We start from the raw sequence: 27,649 nt of genomic DNA on the forward strand, positions 1-27,649 counted from the left end.
GTCATGTTAGCAAGAACAAGGTAAGGAGGAGGAGGAATTGAGGAATTGCTCCCTGTGTAGAAGCAGCACACTGACGTCCCAAGGCAAGAGGGAATGAAAAGTGAGAGCAGAATTCTAAGATCTGCCTTCCTGTTTTTATTCTCACCCTCCAACCTGGCTGCTCCACTCCCTAACAGAAAGATTCAAGGCAGGACTTGCCTATTCCATTCTTGGAGAAAACTTTCTCAAAGTTCTTCCATCTTTCCCTCTATAATTCCTCTGGGGTTGACCTTGGGGGATAGAACCAGAGGCAGAGTGAAGTCTTGGTCTTCTCTTCTCTGTTTGCACTCATTCTCTTGGTGCCTCTATCTAGAAATGTGGCTTTAATTGCCATATGTATCTACTAGTGACTCCTGTATCCAACTGAGTATTTGATAGCTCTGCTTGGACTTTTCATAAGCATTGCAAACTTCACGTGTCCAAAACTGCTTGACTCTGTGTGTATACATGTGCGAGAAGGTATACAAATTATGTGTTTTTTTTGTGAATATATTTCTCACATGAACTCATAAGCTAATTGTGTACCACAATTTAACTTTCTTCTAAAAGCGAAGTAAATAATCCATTTACTTGAGGTTGTTATTTAATATTGTGCGTCTGAAATTTGTCTATATAATGTAACATTATAAATATAAATATTTATAAGATGCTAAATATAAATGCCTATATTCATCTTCATAAACACATATGTTATCTTTAACTCAAACTGATAGAAGGGAAAATGTAGATACAGTATGCTTAAATTTGTTTTACTCTGGTATTTATTTGATAAGCATTACTTATTCAAAGATATTCATAGAGCTATATACCATGAAATGTTTCTACTATGATATTAATTCAGCGAACACTCCTAATTCAAGGGATTTTATAGATCACTATACCATAAAAGATCAGTTGTAAAATACATTCTATTTTTTAAATTAAATTTATAGAACTCTTGAGGAACAAAATTGTGTCTGAGCTGAAAAATGACATAGAAGAGGAGAAGCCATTCCCAGTTGGTCATGTTAATAGTTGTCAGCTTTAAAATTGTCTAAGAAGATAAAATGGCATGAACAAAAGGAAATATCCAAAAAGAAAAGCAATCATTTTCTGACTCTAACCATTAAATATTCTGTCCTTTTAGAGATCTATTTTTAGGGGAAACTCCAGAGACAAATGCATGTTGAGAAGGAGGAGTTTTCTGGTATGTCTCCCCAGAGTTGTTTTTCTCACAAGGGCTCCTTTCCTTTTGTGGGAGCCCAGCTTTGCTGTGGAGACTTCTGCTGGACACTTCCCAGAGCTGCTGGAGAGCACGCACTCACCCCATCAGGTGTCCTCCACGAAGAGTATAAGGGGGGGTGAGAAGTAGGCCATGCACCCCTTAATTGCCCAGTCCTTTTATTCTCCTCTGCTTCGTTATGCACAGATTTACCGTTTCTTCTGTTAATCTGGCTAAAATCTATTATATGATAGTCCTTCACTACAGTGAAAGAGCTGGCCCTGAGTTCACTGATGTATCCCCAGCAAGAGTGCTTGGTGTGTAGCAGACTCTTGGCAATTATTTGTTGAATGGCTTCTTAGCTTAGGAAAAAAGACCTCTCTAGAAGCATTATTTATCCTTATGTGGTAGTTTTTAATGTTATCTTTATGAATGTTTGACTTTAAGTATTCTAGTACATACATATTCTGTATCTGGACTACGGTTTTCTTCTGTTGTTACTAGACTTGCACCTTTGGTGTCTTTAAATAAACTGTGAGCATGTTGGTAAGTGTGCTGTTACTGTCTGCCCCTTCCCTTTGCCCCAGTCCACATTCACCTACCCTGCTCTGCCTTGTTCTCTGCAGACGCCCTTGCCCTCTGACTTCCTTTTGAGTTTAGCCGTAGAAGGAACTGATTTTGTCCCCTGTAACAGTCCCAGCACCAGCTCTCATTGTCTGCAGCTGTCCCCATTTTTCACAGGGTGGAAATCAATTCCCATGGGGACTGTGGTCCTTAATATGGACACCTGTTACCTTTGGCACCACAGCATTCCATTCTGGTTCCTGTCCCACAACTCTTAAACGGTTCCTTTATTACATTTTCTATAGAATTCTCCCTGAGTATGCTTGCATTTTTTTGCTGGGAAATTAATAAAATGTGGTTTTATGTTTTGTTTCATTTAATAATAATAAACTATTTAATAAACTGGTACTTTCCTGATGTCCTAAGCAGAGGTAACTTGAGATCTTGGAGTTTGGCGGTTTTATATGTATTGATGCACAATTAATATTAAAATTAAAGACATAGTAAAGAAAAAAAGAGATATAGTCATGGCTCTAAAGGAATCCCAGTATATTTGTTAATTTTTTCAAATAGAGTCATAATCATATCAGAAAGTCTTCAGTGTAGTAGAGGACACTGTACTTGAAGTAATCTAAAACTAGGCTCTGCTTGAAAAATGAATTGAGAGGAAGAAAAATCACTGAACCTAATAGAGGTAGATAATGTAGAAAATCACATTTCTTTTATCAGGCATTCTTTGAGCGGTCCCAGGCTTGACATGATATAAGTAAAAGGAAAACAAAAGTAATAATATATAAAATAAAAAAACAACATTGAACATATACTAAAGTAATTACATTGAATAGTAAAGGTATGTATTAGTGAGTTCAAGCTTTTTGAGAGCTGATTATAAGCCTAGTCTTAAACTATCATACACCAGATGAGTAAAATAAATGTTTAATACACACTGGATGACGTCACTATAAATTGTAATGCCCTCTTCTCTTAGAATGACTGGAGTAAACACTGTGATGGTTTTCCAGTTAATAAAATAGCAGTATTTACAATATTTATCATTTCACAGCAATCCACCATAATAAAAGCCTCTGCTTCCATTGTATTTTATCCTGTATAGGTACTATTTTCTGGAACTAAATAAAATGAGTATGCTTAGAATAGTATGCACTTAGAATACAATAGTAAGTAGCCCTCAATAAATATTGTACATTATTATTATTGATATTAACCTGGCAAAAGGTATGAATAGTTCAGTTGTTAAAATCTCTACTTAAATGTTGTAGGTAGAGAAGTGAGAAAATCAGAATTTGTGAAAATTTATTAGCTGCTATAAATCATATTTAACAAGTTTTGCAGATTATGTATTTGTCTACGTACTTATTGATAACTATGGGAACCTAAATTTGAAATAGAGAGACGCTGCCAAAATAGAAGTAATATTGTGCTCTGTTTAAATAAACTCTATTCCAAAAGTTTCTGTTTCATTTTAATTTGTTTCTGTGATTTTAAGAGGGGGGGAGGGAAAGGGAAGTGGAATGGAGTTGATATACCCCTTCTCTTAGATTTATCAGCCATATCCTTTCTCGACACATATTTTCCCACAATAATCTTTAAAATTTCACACATTTCCTTAGAAATAATTTACGTATAGATGGTATTTGGAGAAATAGATCAGTGGTGCTCTTGAGTAGGTATTTGAAGATACTTACGTCTAACTTTGAGTAAATCTGAAGCTGTTCAAGTTCTATTCCTAGAAATGTAGAAATAAGAGCTCTGTTTAGTGATGAAGGTAGAGATGTTTAAAATTCAATTGTTAATTCAGAAGTACTCATATATTGTTGTGCTTAATATGAAAACAGTTATGGGAGAGTTAGGACTTATACTTGAACCACCCCTTGAGTGAGTATACACTGGTCATTTATATTTAACATTTCCTATGTGCTTTAACTGCAGTGGTTCTAAAAATTATGAAATGAGAAAAAATGAAGTCTAGGTCCAACATAACTGTTTATTTTATTTAGTCAGGTCATTCAAAAAGACATGAAATTATTGGACTCAAGTGGATAAAGGAAATGGCTGGCTTATTTACATTTTTTGTTTTCAAATGTTTGTTTTTTAGATCATTCTCTTGAGGTCAGTATTGCTTCAAGAGGCTTCAAGGAGTCATTGTAAGCAATAATATAGTTATGGAAATGGAAATATATTGGGAATGTAATTATGGGAAAATGATGAAAGTATTTGCCTACTGTGCAAGGATAAGCAATTTAGAATATTTATAGTTTGAATGTATATTTGCACATATATAGTAATAGTTGATGTTTAATTCTTCAAAAATTAAGGAGGATGATCTGTTTTAGAGAATTTAAAATGACTTCGTATCCTTTCCTTTGAAAGAGTAAGTTTATTTTGTTTGTATCTTATGCTTCCAAGCACAAGAAATATACATATTATCCTCTTCATGTTATTGACAGGCAAGCCAAAATGTCTTAAAATTATTTTTGTTTTCTTGAAGTCAGTTTGTTGAAGTGTCATTTATAGTAAAATTCACCCTTCTTAGGTGAGCCATTTTATGTATTTTGATGAACATATACACTCTTGTAGCCACAAGAAGGATATTGAATGCTTCCCTCACCCCCAAAAGTTGCCTTGTGTCCCTTTGTAGTTCCTTCCCCCTCCTCACTCCCAGCCCTTGGCAGCCATAGTTGTGATTCCTCTGTATAGTCTTTCCTTTTCTCAGAATGTCATGTAGAAAAATCATACACTATGCAGTCATGTAGTTTGTGGTGGGGGATTCTTTCTGTTACGGCATTTTTGAGATTCCTCTATGTTGTTGCATGTAGCAGTTTGTTCCTTTTTATTGGTGAAGAATGCATAATTGTATGACTCTATCAAATTTATTCACCATTTGTCAGTTTTTGGTGATTATGAGTGAAGTGTCATAAACATTTGTGTACAAGTCTTTGTGTGAACGTTTGTTTCACTTAGGTGAGTAACTAGGAGTGCAATTGCTGAGTTAAGTGGTAAGTGCATCTTTAATTTTCTGAGAAGTTGCTGGACTGTTTTCCAGCGTGGCTGTAGCACATTGCATTCCACCAGCAATGTGTAAAAATTCCAATTACTCTTCATCCTGGCCTGACTTGCAACTTGCAGTTTTTTAAATAATAACCATTTTAATATAGGTGTATCAGTTCTCAGTGTGATATTGTAATTAGTCATTCTCCTAAGTGGATAGTGATACCTCATTTTAATTTGCATTTCCCTAAGGATCAGCGATGTTGAGCATCTTCTTGTATTCTTGTTTTCTGTATCTCCTCAGTGAAGTGTTCAGTAACTTTTTGCCTATTTTTATTGTCATCTGTTTTCTTATTACTGAGTTGTGAAAATTTTAATACCAGGATGACATTCTTATTTGAACATACTTTCTCATGGTGCAGTCTTGAAGTTTATAGTTGCAAAGCCGCTTCAGAGCATTTTGTTGGGAGTCAAGGGGCCCATGTTTAAACATCAGTTTTGTCAATGATTTGACAGTGGGCTTGAGCAAGGCACTTCCATAGATAGGCCTAAATTTCCTCATCCTTATATGGAAGTGTTGGAGTAGATGATAATCAAGATCCTGTTCTGCTCTAATGGACTATAATATATTTAAAACTGCTAATGGTACATATTTATTTTTAAAGTGAGTTTCCTTTGGTGGGCCTCTGTGTTTTGACTGCCCAACATGTGTTCACCTTGTCACTGGCTTAGTTGGAAGAGGAGAGGAGACCTAGGGGAGTTCCTTAAGTAGATTTTTATAAGTTTTTGTTATGGACTGAATTTTTTGCTCCCCCTCCCCCTGCCCCAATTCATGCGTTGAAATGCTAACCCCCAATGTGATGGTATTAGGAGGTGAGGCCTTTGGGAGATGATGAAGTCATGAGAGTGGAAACTTCATGAATGGGATTAGTGCTTTTTTAAAAGGGACCCCAAAGAGCTCTCTTATACTTTCTACCATGTGAGGACACAGGGGAGGATGGCCATTTGTGAACTAGGAAGTGGGCCCTCACCAGACACCGAATCTGCCGGTGTCTTGATCTTGGAGTTTCCAGCCTCCAGAACCGGGAGGAATAAATATTGTTTAAGCCACCCAGTCTCTGGTATCTTGGTTACAGCTGCTTGAACAGATTAAGCCAGTCCTCTTCTTTTCAACTGAATCATCCATCCCTGCTTTTCCTCTTGGCAGTTCAAATTTTTTTTTTCCCTTTTTCTCCCCAAAGCCCCAGTAGATAGTTGTATGTCATAGCTGCACATCCTTCTAGTTGCTGTATGTGGGACGCCGCCTCAGCATGGCCGGAGAAGCGGTGTGTCGATGCGCACCCAGGATCCAAACCCGGGCTGCCAGCAGTGGGGCGCGCGCTCTTAACCGCTAAGCCACGGGGCCAGCCCCTTGGCAGTTCAATTAAGTGAGACTTGCTGAGATTCTGACTGGCATCTCTCCCCCGCACCCCTTAGGTGCTCATGTTCAGTGCTCTGTGAAGTCAGATGTCTCCTCACTGGTGGGCATCTCTCCTCTGCTGTTTTCTCTTCCTGTTTTCATTGTCCTTGCTGGTTATGTTTTTTGAAATGTCTTTACTGTCCTTTTAATACGGTTTCAGGAAGTCATGGAGATAAACACATGTATTCGGTTTGCCAGGTTTAACCGGAGACGTCACCTCTGTGACATCTGATTAAAGAAATGAACTGGAAAATGTTGGGGGACATTATTTTGGCAGCCATGTGTGAATTATGTAGGAGAATAGGTCAGGAACCAGAGACAGGGAATCAAAGAAGGCTGTTTCCCTAAGTATAAGGTAAGGGGATGAAATAGGGGTTTCCTGATAAGAACAGCTTGAATCAGAAATTTATATTTGGAGGAAGAATAAAGTAGGGTTTAATAACTTTTAAGGTGCTGCATAACCATGGTCAAAGGGGAGAGAAAGTGAAGTAAACTCTGTAATTTGGAGCTGGTGGAGTCCTGTTGATGGGAGTCAGGTAGACTGTGTTAGTATTAAAATGAAGCCAGACTTAGAGGAATTGTTGAGAAGTTGAACTCTGAAAGGAAAAAGCACTAGGGCAAGAATTAAAGGCATAGGAAGGAATTCAGAGCAAGATTTTTCTTTTCAGGCAAGTGAGACCTGACCTGAGCCTAAAACCAGTGAAGAGAGAGAAGATTTGGGTATGTGGGAGGAAGTGGGTATTTGGTGGGAGGACTCCTGGTTAGGCAACCCAGAGCTCTTCCCAAAGCGTGTACTTGGATGCCGGTGAAGGCTGGTTTGCCTACAGGATACTTTCTGAATTTGATGGTTGCATGCTGATCATAGTAGCCTTGAAACAAAGCTGTAGTAAACCCTTGGGATCATCTCTCTTCTTCCTGGCTGGTCCCCTTTGGGTTTGCCAGCAATTAGTCCCTGCTGTTAAAATGATCAGAGCCACCTAATTAGGTGCTTACAACTAGTTATACGTTATCTAAGCTATGTTTCTTGCACATGAGCTCTGCTCCTCTATACAGATTTTTGCGGGGCTCCGGGAACACCACCCTCCCCGCTCCCCGCAGAGGCGAACGTGAGCTTGGGCGGCCGAGCTGCAGCTCAGGGGCGGGCAGAGCAGAGGACGCAGTTCGCCTGGGCGGGCGAGTGCTGCGCGCTCTCCCCTCGTCCTCGCCGCCTTCCCCGCGCTCTGCCGCCTGCGCCGGGCTGTCGCGCTCCCCGCTGTCCGGCTGCCGAGGTGGACACCGCACCTGTCCTGCTCTCCCTGGGCTCGCGGGCCGGGCTGGTGGCGGCGGGGCCGGGGGCGGGAGACGCGTTCCCGGCTGGTGCAGGAGCCCCGCGCCCTCAGCCTGTCACTGCGGGGAGTTGGGGCTCGGGCTGGGGGCGAGGGCGGCGGGGCCGGAGGAGCGGCGGGTCAGCCGGATGGGGTGTCGGGGAGGGCGTGTGGTTTCTGGCCCCCTTGGCTAAATCTAGTGCGCCCCCCGCCCCGCAGCCCGGGCGCCCCGCTCCGCCGGTGCTGGTCTATTGGCTGTTTGCCGATTCTTGGAACTTACTGTAGAACTTAAGCACGGTGGTACAACTTATAACTGTAAGTTTTCTTTCAATTAAAAACGGGGCGTCACGTGAATTTCATATTTCCACCTTCTATACGCAAGAATAAGTACTAGCCACAGACTAGCCTGGTAGCGTAAATAGAAGTTGAGGATTAAAAAAAAAAAATACTGGAGAGGCCGGCCCCGTGGCTTAGCAGTTGGGTGCGCGCGCTCCGCTACTGATGGCCCCGGTTCGGATGCCCGGGCGCCACGATGCGTCGCCTCTCCCGCCATGCTGCAGCCGCGTCCCACATACAGCAACTAGAAGGATGTGCAGCTGTGACACAACTATCTACTGGGGCTTTGGGGAGAAAAAGGGAAAAAAAGGAGAAGGATTGGCAATAGATGTTAGCTCAGGGCCAGTCTTCCTCAGCAAAAAGAGGAGGATTGGCATGGATGTTAGCTCAGGGCTGATCTTCCTCACCAAAAAAAAAAAAAAAAAATTGGAGTGTCTGAACCACATTACTTATGTTTAGTGATTTTTCAAGAGGAGGACTATATTAGATTTTAAGTAGTTATAAAATTGAATATATATCATTTCTTACTAAATTGGTCTAATTCCATTTTAAACTTTTGGATCTTGCATATTCCTAGTATGTAAGTCTCTATAAATGAATTTTTGAAAAGTAATTTTTCAGTGCTTTTGAACATATTTAGTTGCTATTTTTCTCATCAAATAGTGGTCAGTATAATTTTTCTTCTTTTATTTTATTTATTTTTTGTGAGGAAGATTGGCCCTGAGCTAACATCTGTTGCCAATCCTCCTCTTTTTGCTGAGGAAGACTGGCCCTGGGCTAACATCCGTGCCCATCTTCCTCTACTTTATATGGGAAGCCACCACAGCATGGCTTGACAAGTGGTGCGTGGGTGTGCTCCCAGGATCCGAACCAGCAAACCCCGGGCGGCTGCGGCGGAGTGCATGCACTTAACACCTTGCGCCACCAGGCCAACCCCTCTTCTTTTATTTTAATATATTGTGAAGTAAAATATTTTTCACAGATTCAGGAGCCTCTGGCTAATATGCTGCTGAATCTGTTATGAGTTTTTACTGTGTAATCCAGAAACATGATCTAATTGCAGTATACTTCTAGTCACTTTTTAAAACTACACTGCAGAAACATTTTTAAAGCAAATATTCTTTTCTCAGAAATTCGTATCCAGTGGTAAACCTTACCTGAAAGATGGTAAAGCAGACACCACAGCTATAGTACCTAGCTTTTATTCTGGTATCAGTGTAGTTTCTTGATCTTTCTTCTAAGGATGATATGGAAGGAGTGACCATTTAGCAGCGTCCATGCTAAATATGTTCTGAAGAAGTGTTCTGTTGTGCCAGTACAGGATGTAGAAAAAAGTCTTAAATTCTAATGTTTATAGGGCTGTAACATGGAGCCTCCATTTACTTTTAAACGAAGAAATGAACAAAATTATCCTCATAACACAGTTATGTCAAACTTAAAAAGCAATAAATAACAATAAAAATGAATGGAAATTGTTTAGCGCGTGAAAAGCAGAATAAAACAAAGGAAATAGCTCCTTGTGTGTATGTCTACATGTCTTACATTTAATGAAAGTTGTTAAAAATTTATTAGAGCATGCATAGTTTTTATGTGTTCAAAAATAGCTTTACACATGAAAGTGCTTCATCTTGAACATTCATTCTTCTATTACTTCCTCCTTTTCTAATTCATAATTAAGAAAGGAAGTCCTCCCAACCAAATGCCATTAGTTAAATGAGCCAGAATCGACAAGATTGCATCTGTTCATTCAATCATAGACTCATATGACAAGTACTGTAGGAGTATACTACTATCCCTGCCTTTGAGAAGCCCGCAGGACAGTGGAAGGAATGGACGCAGACGATGTCTTGGAACATTTTCTTAACCTGTAGGAAAGACCACAACATAGTTTAATTTATCTCTGATGAAAGAAGTTTTACATGCTTATTACTGAAACATACTTGTTAAAAAGATCAGGTTAATTTTGTAAGTTAAATATGGTCACTAGAAGCACTTATTGCTTGATGGCATGTTGGCAGTTAATGCATATACCTTGTAATACGTAATGTTTTAATGTTTTTATAAATTGACAAATTTGTATTTTTATGGCACCTACTTGAATTTAACATTTCTTTGGTAGGTGATTTAGAGCAGGGTCTTGCAGTTGGTGCTTGTGATACCTGTCCTTTCAGTTTGTTCATAGAGAAATACACAGTGTGTGTTCTTTCTCTTGGAAGTACAGAAAGATCTAAAGTGTGTGTGTACCGTTAACGTATTTTAAAATTTTTTGTGAATTTAAATTTTATATTATGTTCCATTCACTCCTTTTTATCTCCTAAAATGGATATTCTCCTGGCCTTCTATCTTCTGCATCTGTATTACAATTATTATACTTTTTACTTTCAAAAAATATGGTTTTTTTCCTTCATTTTAAATTGCTAAATAGATGCTTTAGAAAAAAAGGCTTAGGTCCCTTTAGAACCAGGGAACTCTTTACAACTCCTTGGTTTGAGGTGACACTTTCTTAGCTAGGTGTATAAATCAATAGCAGTTTATAGAAATTCTCTGCCTTACTGTTCACAGAGATATTATAAATTTTGAAAGAAGCCCTTCATGATACAACATCTGACTTCTAAAATGACAGACTGATAGTAAATAAAATTAGTTATTGTAAATTACATGTTCTTACTTTCTTACAAGAGTATACTGTTAGCATCATTATTTTTATTCAATTCCAAATCCTCTAAAGAAATGAGTTTATAATTTAACAAAAATAATTCATTATAGTTATATCAGAAAAGTATTTTACCTATGTGTGTATTGACTTGTATATATATGTATATACACATTATACTGTTATACATCTGTATAACAGTAAATGACACAAATTGAGCAGTTACATCAATTATCAAGAAAGAAATTTGGAGCTTGTATGTTATCAAATATTTTAAAGTGTTATAATTTTAAGATATGATTTTTACATTTTGTTAAATTTGAGAATACTAATCCAAAAATAGCAGATATCAGTAGGAAATCATTGATCAAATTGGGTTACCCATTTGGAAAGCACTAAATAGTTCATTTGAAAGTATTTAGCTGTATAATTGTTCTAGTTTTTGGGTTGAGAACATATTTTCAAGATTGATACTGTTAGTTTTTAGAGAAAGTAAATAGTGCTGCAGTATTTTTTTCATATATTAACTATTGGATACATTTTGGAGAGAATGACATTTTCCTATAATAGAAAATAGAAACAGAAAAGTTGTCGGATGAAATTATTCTGACACATTACACTTCATCATGTCAGCATGAAATAAAAGTTAAATGTTTGCAGACTTAAATATTAGGTTTACTACCTTTCTTCCTAATATTTTTATCTGGCGAATATACTTATTTTGGAATTCTAGGTAGAATTATAAGCTATGACTGTTTCACTCTTTCCTTATTTTGGCTACACAAATGTTATTCTATATGCTGCATGCTTCAGACTTTCAGATGTCCTGGGAAATTCAGGCTGTCTGTACTAAAATATCTAAGATTTATCATGGCATTAAGATGTACGTAACTCTCTGTACTTGGTATATTGCCTTAGTATACAAATACATTATTTTCATAGTTCTTGTATAGGGGTTATGAGGGTGAACAGGAAAGGAAATGTAGACATAATAGTGTATCTGTGGGAAAAAATCCTTGATTTAAAAAAATATATTTTTATTTAAGAATATTTGCTTTAAAATTGTCAGAAAAGTTGAGGCAAAAAAAAGTTAATCATGAAGCAAAAAATGTTAGTTTATGTCGTAATTTTAAAACAAATTTTGCATTTATCCAGATAAAAAATACTCTTGTACTTTTTTATTTTTATTTTTGAATATAAATAATACCACTTTAACCAAAACAAATTATTTTTACCAATTTTGTCATAGTCACAAAATAACAAGCCAACATCATTTTAAATTTAATTTTATTACAATTTTTCTCAAACATTTGGCATCTAGCTTCAAAAATATATTCTCTATGGTTGTTTATAGAAAAGGGTTATATTGTTTTAATTTCTATCATTATTATATATCTATTGTCAAGTAAGCATTTGGGTATTCATCTCTTTATCATTTATTTAACACAGGGTCAAATAATTTTTTTTCTTTTTTTTTATTGTGAAATTTTTGTTGTACATTTTTGTTTGTCAGTCACCATATAAGTGCATCACTCTACCCCTTTTGCCCACCCCCCACCCTCCTAGCCTCTGGTAACCACCAAACAGTTCTATCTGTCCGTGTGTTGGTTTATCTTCCACATATGAGTGAAATCATGCACTGTTTGTCTTTCTCTCTCTGGCTTATTTCACTTAACATAATACCCTTCAGGTCCATCCATGTTGTTGCAAATGGGGCAATTTTGTCTTTTTTTATGGCTGAGTAGTATTCCATGGTATATATATACCACATCTTCTTTATCCAGTCATCAGTCGAGGGACATAGGTTGCTTCCATGTCTTGGCTATAGTGAATAATGCTGCGATGAACACAGGGGTGCATAAGCCTCTTTGGATTGTTGATTTCAGGTTTGTTGGGTAGATGCCCAGTAGTGGGATAGCTGGATCATAAAGTATTTCTATTTTCTATTTTTAATTTTTTGAGGAATCTCCATACTGTTTTCCATAGAGGCTGCGCCAGTTTGCATTCCCACCAGCAGTGGATTAGGGTTCCCATTTCTCCACAGCCTCTCCAGCGTTTGTTGCTTTTTGTCTTGGTGATTATAGCCATTCTAACGGGTGTAAGATGATATCTTAGTGTGGTTTTGATTTGCATTTCCCTGATGGTTAGTGATGTTGAACATCTTTTCATGTGCCTATTGGCCATCTGTATATCTTCTTTGGAGAAGTGTCTGTTTATTTCCTCAGCCCATTTTTTTGATTGGGTTGTTTGTTTTTTTGTTACTCATTGGTGTGTGTTCTTTATATATTATGGAGATTAACCCCTTGTCAGATACATGGTTTGCAAATATTTTTTCCCAGCTAGTGGGTTCCCTATTCATTTTGATCCTGGTTTCATTTGCCTTGTAGAAGCTCTTTAATCTGATGATGTCCCATTTGTTTACTTTTTCTTTTGTTTCCCTTGTCTGAGTAGACATGGAAGTCAAAAAGATCCTTTTATGGCTGATGACAAGTAGTGTACTACCTATATTTTCCTCCAGGAGTTTTATGGTTTCAGGTCTCATCTCACCTTCAGGTCTTTGATCCATTTTGAGTTAATTTTCGTGTATGGTGAAAGAAGATGGTCTACTTTCATTCTTTTGCACGTGGCTGTCCATTTTTCCCAGCACCATTTGTTGAAGAGACTTGCCTTTCTCCACTGTATGTCCTTAGCTCCTTTGTCAAGGAGTAGCTGCCCATAGATACGAGGTTTTATTTCAGGACTTTCAATTCTGTTCCATTGGTCTATGTGTCTGTTTTTGTACCAGCACCATGCTGTTTTAATTACTATCGCTTTGTAGTATGTTTTGAAGTCAGGGATTGTTGATGCCTCCAGCCTTGTTGTTCTTTTTCAGGATTGCTTTAGTTATACGAGGTCTCTTGAACTAACATTCTCATATGAACGTTAGTATTCTTTGTGAAGAATGTCTTTGGGATTCTGATTGGGTTTGCATTGAATCTTTAGGTAGTATGGATGTTTTAACAATTTTTATTCTTCCAATCCAAGTGCATGGAATATTTTTCCATTTCTTTATGTCATCATTGATTTCACTCAGTAATGTCTTATAGTTTTCATTGTATAGGTCTTTCACTTCCTTGGTTAAAATTACTCCTAGATATTTTATTCTTTTTGTTGCAATTGTAAATGGGATTGTCTTCTGAAGTTCTCTTTGTATTAGTTCGTTGTTGGTATATAGAAATGCAACTCATTTCTGTAAGTTGATTTTGTACCCTGCCACTTGGCTGTAGTTGTTGATTATTTCTAATAGTTTTCCAATGGATTCTTTAGGGTTTTCTATATATAAGATCATGTCATCTGCAAACAGTCAGAGTTTCACCTCTTCATTGCCTATTTGGATTCCTTTTATTCCTTTTTCTTGCCTAATTGGTCTGGCCAGAACCTCTAGTACTGTGTTGAATAAGAGTGGCAAGAGTGGGCACCCTTGTCTTGTTCCTGTTCTCAGAGGGATGGCTTACAGTTTTTCCCCATTGAGTATGATGTTGGCTGTGGGTTTGTCATATACGGCCTTTATTATGTTAAGGTACTTTCCTTCTGTACCCATTTTGTTGAGAGTTTTTATCATAAATCGATGTTGGATCTTGTCAAAAGCCTTCTCTGCATCTCTTGAGATGATCATATGGTTTTTATTCCTCGTCTTGTTAATGTGGTGTATCACATTGATTGATTTGCAGATGTTGAACCATCCCTGTGTACCTGGTATAAATCCCACTTGATCATGGTGTATGATCTTTTTAATGTATTGCTGTATTCGGTTTGCCAATATTTTCTTGAGGATTTTTGCATCTATGTTTATCAGGGATATTGGTCTGTAGTTTTCCTCCTTAGTATTGTCCTTGTCTGGCTTTGGTATCAGGGTGATGTTGGCCTCGTAGAATGTGTTGGGAAGTGTTCCATCTTCCTCTATTTTTTGGAATAGTTTGAGAAGGATAGGTATTAAGTCTTCTTTGAATGTTTGGTAAAATTATGCAGAGAAGCCATCTGGTCCTGGACTTTTATTTTTTGGGAGGTTTTTGATTACTGTTTCAATCTCTTTACTTGTGATTGGTCTATTCAGGTTCTCTATTTCTTCTTGATTCAGTTTTGGGAGGTTGTATGAGTCTAGGAATTCATCTTTTTCTTCTAGATTGTCCAATTTGTTGGCATATAGTTTTTCATAGTATTCTCTTATAATCTTTTGTATTTCTGTGGTATCCAGTGTAATTTCTCCTTTTTCATTTCTAATTTCCTTTATTTGAGCCTTTTCTCTTTTTTTCTTGATGAGTCTGACTAAGGGTTTGTCAATTTTGTTTATTTTCTCAAAGAACCAGCTCTTTGTTTCATTGATCCTTTCTACTGTTTTTTAAATTTCAATTTCATTTATTTCTGCTTTGTTTTTTATTATTTCCCTCCTTATGCTGACTTTAGGCTTTGTTTGTTCTTTTTCTAATTCTGTTAGGCGTAGTTTGAGGTTGCTTATTTGGGCTTTTTCTTGTTTGTTAAGGTGGGCCTGTATTGCTATGAGTTTCCCTCTCAGGACCACTTTTGCTGCATCCCATATGAGTTGGTATGGTGTATTTTCATTTTCATTTGTCTCCAGAAATGATCTGATTTCTCCTTTAATTTCATCAATGATCCATTGGTTGTTTAGTAGTATGTTGTTGAGTCTCCACAGCTTTGTCACTTTCCCGGATTTTTCCTTGTAGTTGATTTCTAACTTCATGGCATTATGGTCTGAAAAGATGCTTGTTATGATTTCAATGTTCTTAAATTTATATAAGCATGCCTTGTTTCCCAACATATGGTCTATTCTTGAGAATGTTCCATGGGCACTTGAGAAGAATGTGTCATCTGCTGTGTTTGGATGGAGTGCTCTATATATATCTGTTAAGTCCATCTCATCTAGTTTTTCATTTAGGCCCATTATTTCCTTATTGATTTTCTGTCTGGATGATCTGTCCATTGATGAGAGTGGGGTGTTAAGATCCCCTACTACTATTGTGTTGTTAATATCTCCTTTTAGGTTTGTTAATAGCTGCTTTATGTACCTTGGTGCTCCTGTATTAGGTGCGTATGTATTTAAAAGTCTTCTTGGTGGAGTGTCCCTTTTATCATTATATATTGCCCCTCTTTGTCTCTCATTACCTGTTTTATCTTGGAGTCAACTTTGTCTGATATAAGTATGGCAACACCTGCTTTCTTTTGTTTGCCATTAGCTTGGAGTATTGTCTTCCATCCTTTCACTCTGAGCCTGTGTTTGTCTTTAGAGCTGAGATGTGTTTCCTGGAGGCAGCATATTGTTGGGTCTTGTTTTTTAATCCATCCCATCACTCTGTGTCTTTTGATTGGAGAGTTCAATCCATTTACATTTAGGGTAATTATTGATATATGGGGGCTTGTTGTTATTTTATCACTCTTTTTCTGGTTCTTTAGCATTTCTTTTGTTTCTTGTCCTGTGTGTTTTGGACTACCAATTTAGTTTGGTAGCTCTGTATGGGGGTTCTCTTAGTTTTCTCTTTCTTTATTGTGTGTGATTCTGTTCTGATTGTTTGGTTAATGGTTACCATGAGGTTTGAATAAAAAATCTCGTGGATGTCTTAGTCCATTTTTTGATGGCTTCTTATTCCCTTAGACTAGGTTGATTTGATCCCTTACCTCTTCCCCTTCTAAGTTATTGTTGTCACATCTCATTCCTTCTTGTGTTGTGAGTTCGTGTTTAACATGATGAGGTTATATTTATGCTTGGTGCTTACCTTCTCTTGATCTTTGGTTTTATATTTAAGTGTTTGCTGATCTATTTTGATAGAGGGCTGCAATTTTTCTGGTTTTGGTGGTATTTTCCACCTTGTTCAAAACTTTGAATCCTCTTTCTCTTTTTTTCCTCAGACATGAGGGCCTTCTGAGCACTTCTTGTAGTGAATGTCTTGTGGCAATGAACTCCCTAGCTTTTGTTTATCTGGGATAGTTATTATTTCTCCATCATATCTGAAGAATGTTTTTGCTGGATAGAGTATTCTTGGCTGCAAGTTTTTGTCCTTTAGAATTTTGAATATATTGTTCCACTCTCTCCTAGCCTGTAAAGTTTCTGTTGAGAAATCGGCTGAAAGCCTGGTAGGAAATCCTTTGTATGTTGTTTTTTTTTTTTTTTTGTCTAGCTTCCCTCAATATTTTTTCTTTGTTGTTGACTTTTGCCAGCTTTACTACTATATGCCTTGGGGAGGGTCTTTTCGTGTTGATATATTTAGGAGATCTATTTATTTCATTCACTGGTATTTCCATCTCCTTCCCCAGGTTTGAGAAGTTCTCAGATATTATTTCTTTGAACAAGTTCTCTCCTCCTTTTTCCCTCTCTTCTCCCTCTGGAATACCTATAATCCTTATGTTGGCTTTCGTAATTGAGTTGGATATTTCTCGGGGAGTTTCTTCATTTCTTTTTTAGTCTTAGTTCTCTTTCCTCCGCCATCTGGAGCATTTCTGCAATGCTGCCCTCAATATTGCTAATTCTTTCCTTCATATTGTCAGCTCTGATGCTTCAGGCTTCCAGATATGTCTTTATCTCCTCTATTGCATTTTTCATCTCTAAGATTTCTGATTGTTTTTTTTTATACTTTCAATCTCTTTTGTGAAGAAACTCCTGATTTTACTGAATTGTCTGTCTGTGTTTTCTTGTATTTCATTAAGCTTTTTTATGATGGCTAATTTGAATTCTCTGTCATTAAGCTTATACATTTCTGTTCTTTCCAGGTTGACTTCTGGGTGCTTGTCATTTTCCTTTTGGTCCGGAGATTTAATATATTTTTGCATGGTGCCTGTCGGTGTTGGCTTACTTTTCCTGATAGTGAAAATGTATGGTCGCAGTTTCCTCTTGCTGCCGCTGGGTGGGGGTCAAGGGCTGTGTATTCTGGCCCGCCTCAATCCTCTGGCACTCTCATGGGCCCCTGGCTGATCTGAGGCGTGGCTGAGTGGAGGCTGCTCGGGGGAAGCCTGGGAGCAGGTGGAGCTGGAGTGTGGGAACAGCTGAGACTGGAGCGCAGCTAGGCCGAAGCAGCTGGGGCTTGGGTGCGGGTGGGTTGAAGCAGCTGCAGCTGGAGTGACGCTGAGCCAAAGAAGGAGGGGCTGGAGTGCCCCTGGGCCAGAGAAGCTGGAACTGGTGTGGGCTGGGCCAGAGAAGCTGGAACTGGAGTGCGCTGGGCCGGAGAAGCTGGAACTGGAGTGCGCTGGGCCGGAGAAGCTGGAACTGGAGTGCGCTGGGCCGGAGAAGCTGGAACTGGAGTGTGCTGGGTCGAAGTTGCTGGTGCCAAGTCAGCTGGAGCCTCAGCACAGGCCAAGCTGGAGTGGCTGGAGCCAGGGGTGGGGGACAGTCAAGCTAAAGGAGCTGGGGCCATGGCACGGTGGAGCCGGGGAAGCTGGGGCCGTGGGTTGGTCCAGCTGGAGCAGCTGGGGCTGTGGCGTGGTGGGCCTGAGCTGTTGCTGCCTCTGGTGTGGGGGTGCAGGCTCGCCCCACTGCTGGTCCGGCCGGGCATCTGGGGGCTGCTGCCCGTGGGGGTGGGGGATGGTCACGCGGCCCCCGCTGGTGGGGCCCCTGCCTCTGGGAACGGCGCTCAGCTGAAGCGCCGGTTGGGTGGGCTGGGTGGGGGAGGGGCGCTCACTCTCCCCTCCCGGATCTCGGAGGTTTCTCCCTCACTGTGGCTCTCTGCTCTCCTGAGGGGCTAGCTTGTTGAAACTACCCTCGCAGCAGTTCCGCTCCGTCTCTGCTCCTTGGTAGGGGATCCCCTCGGGCTGTGGAGAGCACTGTTTTTCAGCAGGGAGCCGCTCCTCCCCCTCCTCTGAGAGCCACGTGGTCTCAGTCTCTGGGTCACAGTCCTTGGGGAATGAAGGGAGCTCCTCTTGCCTCCTTCCAGTTTCTCTGGGGATTCCAGCACCTCCATCCTCGGGTGTACGGCTGCCTGGGTGCCTCAGACCTCCCCCGTATTGTGTGAATCGCTTCTGTTGGAATATGCATGTCCTTTTTGTTGTGTCTTGGAGGGGGAGAGTTCAATGGGGGAAGCTCACTCCACCATGATGCTGATGTCACCAGGGCCAAATAATTTTACAAGGAGACAACATTTATCTGACATTTACTTTTCAAATGAAAAAATAAATAAATAAAGCTTGTGTTCTTTGAAAAAAACAGTTGTATTACTGGAACTGTCAGAAGCAAGCATAAGTGTGGAGGATATGAGCACCTTTAAAGTTTAACTAAGAAACAAATTAATAAGAGATTCAGGAAGCTGCATAGAGTTTATAGGGAACGTTTGATTTTTATATTTTAAACAAGTTTTATATCTATAAACAAGTTTTTATGTTTTATAATGTTGAACTTAGTGAACTAGTACTCTTGCCAGATTTTCTACTGGGCTACTCTAGAATCTTAAAGTGGAATTATAAAGAAACTGGGAGTTTCCATAATGAATTGGATTTTTTTTATTTCTTCTTTTTCAAATCCGTGCTTTCGTTCATTCATATTATCCATTCACTCCACAGTTCTATTTGAACTACTTCTCCATGGCAGCACCATGCTAGGCTAAGAAGGTGAAAGAGTGAATAAAACAGTCTCAGCCAGCACGCATCCAACATTTTATTGGGACTCTAAATGACTTGAGGCAACTCTTTGTAGAATATAAGGTTAGTATACGATAACGTTCTGTCAACATCCATGATGTTTGAGTTCAGAATAAGATCCAAAAGCAGTGTATTTTGTAAGGTGTTAGAAAAATTTTAAATCTAATGTAAAAAATCTAAGAAAGGTAGCAATGTAACCAGCTAGGTGGGGTTAATGTGGAGGTGACTTTTAGTCAGAATCTACTTATTTTACTTTTAGAGTAAATTATGTGCAGAGTAGAATATTTACCAAAGATATTTTCAATTCTCTATAGGATACTAATCCATATAATTTTTCTATTGTACTATTGGTAAAACATCAGTAATTTAATTTTGTTTATCTTCTTAAAATAATTTTTTCACTTTTTATCTGTTGTTAATAAAAGAAAACCATTTCCAATTTTTCCATTTAAAAATAATCTTTTGACATTGAGACTGAAAGAAGTAAAAGAGAAAGAAAAATACTAATATGTGGGTTTAGATCTTCTTTAAACTATAAACACCACACCACAGTTTCCTGTATTAGTGTCCGATAGTCCTCAGAATGAAAATTCAGTTTTTATTGGATTTTTAAAAATTTCAAAAACTTCAGATTTTTAATGGATTTTAGTCTGCTTTTGCCACCTACTGTGTGGGAGACCTTGTGCAGGTCACATGAATTATTCGAGCTCAATTTCCGTATCTGTAAAATAGCATCATAGTATTTCGTGAGGGCTGTTTTGAGGATTAAACACGATATTGGGTGGAAGTGCGAAACAATCGTATTTTCTCCCAGTGGAAAGATAAAACCAAATTGCCCACCATACTGGTTAGTTTTGAGGTCAGAGAGCTGGGCTGAGTCTCACTCTGCCCCTTGTTAGCTGTATGATCTTGAGCAATAACTTCAACTCGGAAAGCCGCAACTTCGTAGTAACTGAGAATACCTGCCTCAGAGGGAGTTGTGTGAAAAAATTGAGCACAGTTGCTGACTTGTGTTCAGCAAATACTAATTATGATTATTTTTATTATTATTTACCAAATATGTTTTAACTCTTGCTATGTGCATGACATTGTACTATAGTAGGAGTATAAAAATGAACAATTCAGGCTGTGCCAGTGAGTAGTGTATATATTGATTTTAAAAAAGAGTAATTACAAATTTATTAAGAGAAAAACTGCCGTAGCAGTATTTTTGAAATGTTATTGAAGTAAGGTAGAGGGACTGACTGCCTCTAAAACGTAAAAGTCAAGGAAGGCTGCACAGAGGGTGTTTGGACTAATTCTTGAAAGATGAATAAAAGTTTCAGTCTAGTCGAGTGTGTTTATATCACTAAGATGCACAGAGAATGATTTGAGTAGGTGCTTGTGCTGAATAGAAATATGTTGAGTAAATAAAGTGTTCAGCTAGGCCTAAAGGAAGATTTACATTCGTATAAATAAACCTAAAAGCAATTGATGCTTTTAGTTTGCAAAATATCCAGATGTTTAAAATTAGATAACGTAATACCTAGTGACATTTTAAATTTCATCAGAATAGTTTGTAGCTTTAACTGTAAGATCTCTTTTGAAATTTTTTCTTAATATTTACTTGAAGTACCTTTTTCAATAATCTCTAAACCCCATAGTTTGATATTACAGCTCTAAGAGATTTCAACTCAAAGTTGACTTAAAATATCAGGACTTATGTAATAATATGATTAAAAAATTATAAGTGGCGTGTCCTGTATTTCTAGAATTATGTATTTTAAAATTAGATGGAATCTTTCAGATTGTCTAACACAACACCATTATTTTATAGAGGAAATTGTGATCTGGCAGAGGCCATGTGGAAAGCCAGTCTTTGTGTTGCTAGACTAGTATTCATTCCTTCTTTCATTTATTTAAGATTCATAAGCGTCTAATGTATCAAAGCCTTGTATTAGGTGATATTAAGATTAAAATAATATACATGATAAGCACAATTGAGTTTTCTTCCTCAAGAAGTTTATAGTCATACCATTTTTAAAATAATCATTAAAATGTGTTTACTCCAGGTAATTTATTGTAACATTGTTTTTCTTGTATGTTGTAGTAGAATGATAGTTCTTTTTTTTTCAATATGTAAACAAGTTCAGTCAGCTGTTAATGAGCAGCCTTGGTAGTGGCTCTTTTCAAGTATAAAATGTGAATATATTCTTCTGGAAAGGTTCCCAGGTACATATATAATAATTACAATCTCTCTTTTATTGTTCTTCCTAGTGGAAACTTAACTGAGATGACTGTAACATCTTGTGGAGTCAAATATGTGTTATGAGCGTTTACAGCAATTGCCGCTGTTTGTTTTGACAGAGTGTAGTCAGTTCTTTGATAGTATGTTCAACAGCTTAGGACCATATCAACAGGGTCAGGCAGGGTTTTAGTTTAGTTTATAGAGTGACATGGAATTATGTTGAACTGAAATTGACTATGATGTAGACTTCCCTCCTCAAAAGAGAAGCTTAAAAGAAAACCTGTTTTAATCATCAGTTTTTATATAGAACTTTTTTACTATTTTCAGCTTTATGATAAGAATGGTTAATTCAGCATAAAACTAGTCATTTTTAGGTCAGCGCTTTTACTCCGAACAAAAGCAGGAATTTTTTTCATTTTTAGCGTAAGCAATATTTTTTTCAAGTAAGCTCATCTGAACGTTTACATTGCTCAACAAAAAAGGGAAAACAGCAGACTATCAGATACATATCCAAACTAAATTTGCAGTTTATTTCAGAAGGCAAATTCTGTGATATGTAAGAACTTTGTTCCAAAAACTGGACTGTAACATGACAAAAACTCTTATTGTGTGGAAGTAACAGTTTTTGGATGCCTACTATATACGTTTCACTGATAGACCATTTGGCCACATGTAAAATATATTTTAAATATTTTCAAGAGTTTGCGAGAAACTAATACTATTTTCAAAAATTCTGTTAATGCTTTTATAGGATATAAATCTGTAAATCCAAAGCATGTTTTTTTTTTTTAATCTTCAAAGCCATATCACAATGAGGAAGTTAATTTATGGGTGGTTACTTAGATCTTTGTGAATACTGATATTTGTCCATCAAGTATCAGTATTTTATTGAGCGTATTATTTCTGTGCTAAGCATGTGATGAATTCAAAAGAAGTATAAGATATAGTCTCTGTTTTCAAAGGAAAAATCATAGAGATGAGACTACAGAGAAAAGTTATTGGTCAAGTCTAAGAGAATTACTACAGAATGAGTATGATATGTGAGTGGGGATGAATCATAGCTGTCTTCATATGTGTGATGTGTTGTTATCTGTAAGAGAGATTAAACCTGTCCCGGCATGGGTTGTAGAACTTAGTGTATGGAACCTCAGGAAGATACAAAATAGTTTATTGTAAAGAAGACTGTTCTAATATTGAGTTTTTTCAAATATACACTGTATGCTTCAGAAAGCAGTAACTTCTTAAATCACTAATAAGATATTCAGGAAAATTGGATATTTAGAAAGCATTAAGCATCAAAGAGTGTCGCAATGATATGATTATTACTGTCCCTTCTGATCCTAAGTGTCTGTGAATCTATCCAGAGATATCGTATATTAATGTATTTATCATCTATTTTCTCTTGATGTTTGAGTTGACATGCACTTATCTTTATGGTTATCCAATTGTATAGCCAATGTTAAAACGAGTATAGAAGTATCCAACGCTGCCATCGTGAAAGTTAGAGATGGGCACTCTCCTTATCCCAGTAAATGGGAACTCAGCCACGTATACATTTCTCCCAGAGCCTGGGGCCTACATATATGCCTTCAATTTCAAAATCTCTGTTTGAGGATCTCACTCTAGGTTGTCTTTTAGGTGGTGTCCAAGATGACGGAGTTACTTTCTTCAAGACCTCTCTCTCTTTCTTTTTTCTCTCTCTTTCTTCCCTTATTTTCTTTCTGAGTGTTTTTATTTTTCCTTTGATTCTGTTTCTTTTCTCCTTTTCTTTCTCCTTCCTTCTGTCTTTGATTCCTTTTTTCCTTCCTTCTTTTCCTTCCTGCTTCCTTTCTTGTTTCTTTCTTCAGCAGACGTTCACTGAATACTTACACTCCAGACTTTCTTCTGCTTCTTGAGTGTACAGCGTTGAACAAAGCTTAGTAGACCCTGTTTCATTGAGTTTATATTCAAGTGGGGAGAAAAAGACAACAAACAAGTGTATAACTAACTGATGGTAGCCAGGGCTGTGCAGAAAATTAGAACAAGCTCTGTGATGTATGGGTGACTACCTTAGTTTGGATGGTCAGTAAAGGATTCTTTGAGGAGTTAAAATTTAAACTGAGACCTGAATAACGGGAAGGAGACAGCCACACTAAGATCAGAGGAAAAAGCACACCCAGCAGAGAAAACAACGAGCTAGAAAAAGCTTGAGTTGCGCTTGAGAAAAAGAAAGCCCAGTGTGCCTGGAGTTGTGGCCAAGGAGAATGGTGGAGATGAGGCAGGACACGGGCAGGAACCAGGCCTGTGGGATCTGAGGCCTCGGTGAAGAGCTTTCTTTTAATCTAAATGAGGTAGGAAGCCACGGGTGGGCTTTAGCAGAGAAGTGATATTATCTCATGGAACTTTTTCTGAATTCATTTTAGCAAGAAATTTTAAGTAAATAGGAGCAGGCAGACAAATTAGCTATACAGAGGTGCAGTTAACAGTTGATAGAGACTTGGAGTCTGAGTCTTAGAGGCTGCGTCTCAAACTTGAACGTGAACAAGTCCCCCGCAGTCTTGTTCAAATGCAGCTTGTGACTTGATGGGATTGGAGTGGGATCTGAGATTCCGCGTTTCTAACAAGACTGCAGGTTATACTGATACACTGAATAGCGAGAACCTACATGAGGATGATTATCGTGGACAGAGACCAGTACGTATCACACAGTAGCTGCCCTCTGTCCACTTTCCATGAGATCTTGTCCTCCACTAGAATCATCACAGTGCTGATAAGCTACATCAGATAACGTAGCAAAAGCTAAACTTTAGTTCTGTAAGAATGACTCTAATGGCGGGAAACTCTTGCGTGGAAGGGATATTTTAGGGCAGATGGATTTTCTGGGTCAACCTTAATGACAATAATTAATTATGCCAGCACTTAAGAATGACTGAGCTGATTATATTAGTTATGACTTTACTGGAAAGGTCAATGAATGTGTGAATAAAGGATGAAAGCATTCCCAAGTGAAGTTTTAACTCATTTATTGCTTTTAATTTGTACCCTAAATTCTATACCTTGAAATGATTTTATTTAATGTGTTATCAAAGAACAGAAAGAAAAAACAAGGTTTTAGTTTTCTCTACTAACCATGTTTCATTTCTCTGAAAGGCTGACTGATAGGTGGAGGTAAACCATAGTGGAAGGAAGGATACAAAAATTGATTTTTTCCAAAATGAATTTCAAATCAAAGATTTTTATGATTGAATAATTAAGCGTTATCTTCTATTTTATTCAAATGGCAAAATTGCATTTGCCTGCTTGAATTCCCAGGTCCTTCTTTATGAGACTAACTGATGTACTGATTTTCATGCATGTTTAGCATAAATAATAAAAGAATGGAGAATTTATAACTTTTAAAAAATTATTTGGCTACATATGATTCTTGTGAAATATTTTCATTTATTAAATTAATTATTAATTTTTTATGTAAGAACTTCGATATTGGTAGAGTAAATACATATTTCATAGATGGGGAATTGTTAACATTTAGGTGGATATCCTACGTATAAATACTGACTGTTGCATTCTTTATCACTATCTTGTCTTTTTTGTTGTTTTTTCATTGTTCTCTTGATTTTTTCCTAATTATATTATTTTGCGGAAAATTGTGTTCAGTGTTGAGATTTGTAGCAATTTAAAAATCCATGTCCAGAAATATACCAATTTATAATTTAAATACGTATTTATTGAATATCATCCTCATTTTCTATTCTATTGGCATATTTCATCACATCTGTGAAATTGTCAAAACTGTGTCATTCATAACAGTAAATATATTTCTCATTCTTTTACATATTGTTGAATAAACTGCATTAGGCAGAAAGAAGAGAAAAAATAAAATGTTAAAATTTACTTGGTAAGAGGTTTATGCATTTTTAAAAGATATTAGATAAAAGTAAATACTCTGAATGCCTGAGGACTTTTATGGCAATATTAAGCAATGAAAATTTCTTTTTCACAAATGACAAATCTGAAGTAACCATTTTAACATTTTTATCCACTGCTACCCACCTCAAGCCATGCTTTTGAGTTATTCTTATGCAGAGATTTTAAGAATTTCTGATGACCCAATGTTTTTGTTCTCCTTTGAGTAGATCTTAGGAGGCATACATCTTTTCATATTAACTGGAACCATCATCTCATAACAGTGGTCTTATTTCATAAAGGCTATTTTTTCAGATTTTGAACCTCATTGTTATGCTCACCAGTAATCGTTAATCAGATATCTTGGAAGCTTATTCTTTATATTAACATACTATTTCTCATTTTTTATGGACTAGGCAAACAAGGGAAGATGATGATAACACATACTGCCCTGCGTAAAAAGGAAAGCTTTACTTCAAAGATCAGCGGTGAAAATGAGTTTGTGTAACTGATTTCCCCAAATGGTTACCACAGCTAATTATTTTATCTGTGAATGAGATGGTCACAGGGAATGTGACGTTTGTGACTTTTCAAATTTTCCTTGTTAAAATATTTTGAAGGGGCTAGACTTCCTGTGTTCAAAGCTGACGCCAAAGTGGACTCCTCTGCCTTGGGAGTATGAAGAAACGGTCCTATGTTAGAGACATTTTTATCTTGTTCAGAATTATTTCAGGGCATTTTCACCCACTTTGCAACAAGCTGCTTCCCTTGCATGTAGTTTTCTAGAGCATATGGCTGCCCTGCTGTGCACAGAATGAAATCGCAAAGTTAAGCTTTACAATTTTAGGAAGAGAGAAACTTCGTGTATGGCAGAACAGCATGGTGTTAGCTTTAGGGTGCATCGCAGAGAATATGTTTCTCTTCATAATTACATCATTTGTGCTCTACATCATGGACTTTAAAAATTAGTGTTGATGCTTGATTTTTCTTTGTTTAAAATATTCTTGAAATGGCAATTCTTCATAATACCAAGTGGGATTAAAGTGACAAAAATTTCTAGATGGATTTTATCCAGAGCCCAAAGAGGATAGAAATTTTTCATTTAGTAGGCTTACATTAAGGAAAAAAAAAAGGTCATCAACTTTTCTAGACTTTCCCATTAGAAAGGAATGGAGCCAAAGATGATTTTACTAAAAAGACTACATGATGATTTGAATTTCATACAGCAGTTAGCTTTTCTACACCATTTTTATTCATCTATTCACACCTTTAAAATAAAGTATTTCAGACGCTTCAAGCCGTGGTATTATGCTTGGCACTATCAGTAAATAACGTCTTTATTCAGTATGAAATTCAGTTAATGAAGCCGATTCTGTTCTGTACTAATGTGAAACGTGCTTAAAGTCAGATACTGTCGACTACTTAAAATTTTATATTAGCTTTGCATTAAAAAGAATAAATGAAGATAAAATACACTAATCCCATCTGTGTGTTTGTGGTCTTCCGAGATGTATACTTGGCAGTTCTGATTGAATATATGGAATGTTATTATTCGTAGTCAGGTGGTGGTGTAGATGCTAGGATTGAAGTTTCAGAATCAAACAGATGAATGTATTTTACTAACATATTTATGACCTTAGGCAATCTCCATAGCCCTTCTCCATTTTTACATCTGTAGAGAGGAGGGACATAATCCCATTTTGAATGGGTATTTTGTGGTTTAAATAAGACAGTGGGCATAGACTACCTTGTCCTTTAGACATACAACCAGTCAATGATACTTGCCGCCTTCTGGAGCACTTATAAGGAGGAAATATACTCTAGTTATATAAAAATCTCATAAGGTAAAGAAAGATGTGTGAACAAATTAAGAAAACAGCCTAGAGTTTTAAATTTCTTAGGTAGCTAATTTCCTTAGAAATAAAATACATAGTTGAATGCAATATTGATAGAGAACAACGGAAACAACTGATATATTCAGCTCTATTTAGCACTATTCATACTGAGCTCATGTGTAAGTTATACCAAAGTAATGTGTAACATTCAGTTCATCTCAAGTTTCTATTAGCCTCGTATTTTTTCTTGCCAGTTTTACCCTTAATTCAATTACTCTCCAACTGTAATGTAGCCAACTCACAACTTTTCATCTACTCCGCCCGCGTCCCCTCCCCCGCCCCGCTCCCAACCCCCGCGGAGGCGAACGTGCGCGGGAGGTGGGGGGGGCAGGGGGGCAGGTGAGGGGGCGGGGGGGGCAGGTGTGGGGGCGGGGGGGGCAGGTTGGGGGGCGGGGGGGGCTGGAGGACGCAGGTCTGGTGGGCGGCACTGCTGCGAGCGCTCGCCTCGGCCTCCTGGCTCC

At 37.6% G+C, this 27,649-nt stretch overlaps 1 long non-coding RNA gene across 1 annotated transcript in view; it reads left to right on the forward strand.

Moving 5' to 3' along the window:
• LOC131420534 (uncharacterized) overlaps nucleotides 1–26,762 on the forward strand; it is a 32,140-nt gene extending 5,378 nt beyond the window's left edge. Inside the window, exons 2-3 of the long non-coding RNA XR_009223562.1 lie at nucleotides 19,104–19,244; nucleotides 25,710–26,762. This is a non-coding gene — a long non-coding RNA (uncharacterized LOC131420534). The remainder of the gene's footprint in view (nucleotides 1–19,103; nucleotides 19,245–25,709) is intronic.
• Nucleotides 26,763–27,649: the final 887 nt, after the last annotated feature.

Source organism: Diceros bicornis, chromosome 2 (genome assembly GCF_020826845.1).
Source record: "Diceros bicornis minor isolate mBicDic1 chromosome 2, mDicBic1.mat.cur, whole genome shotgun sequence".
NCBI classification, from domain to species: domain Eukaryota; kingdom Metazoa; phylum Chordata; class Mammalia; order Perissodactyla; family Rhinocerotidae; genus Diceros; species Diceros bicornis.